Source organism: Trypanosoma equiperdum, assembly GCF_001457755.1.
Source record: "Trypanosoma equiperdum strain OVI genome assembly, contig: ctg_1035, whole genome shotgun sequence".
NCBI classification, from domain to species: domain Eukaryota; phylum Euglenozoa; class Kinetoplastea; order Trypanosomatida; family Trypanosomatidae; genus Trypanosoma; species Trypanosoma equiperdum.
The window spans coordinates 13,400-13,824 of record NW_027122989.1 but is presented as its reverse complement, the minus strand read 5'-3'; positions in this window follow the sequence as shown (position 1 = coordinate 13,824).

Sequence of the window (425 nt, the reverse complement as noted above, 5' to 3'; positions counted from 1 at the left end):
TGTATACGCTAATAATATTATAACAGCGATGGAAAAACCTAATTTGCAGCATAAATAAAAAACAAAACAATGACAAAGTTCTTTGGGAAGAAGAAAGTAAGTGCAAATGAGAGTACGAGAAAGAGTGGGACAGCACAAAAATTATCACTATGAGAGGAAAATGTAGAAAGAGATGGAATATGCGTGGTTTCAACCACAAACATGATGGTGTTCACCATCCTACACAAGGTGATGATAATGAAATGATGAGGGAGTTACAAAGTGGGGGGAACGGGAAAATGTCTCCGCTACGTTATCTGCGGCGATTAAACCAGTGACCAAAAGTAAGGAAAGAATAGAGTGAAGAATCGGAATTAGTGACAACACAGTGCAGCAGAGAGGAACATCATACATTAGTGTTAGATGATGAAGCCCAGTTTTTTTTT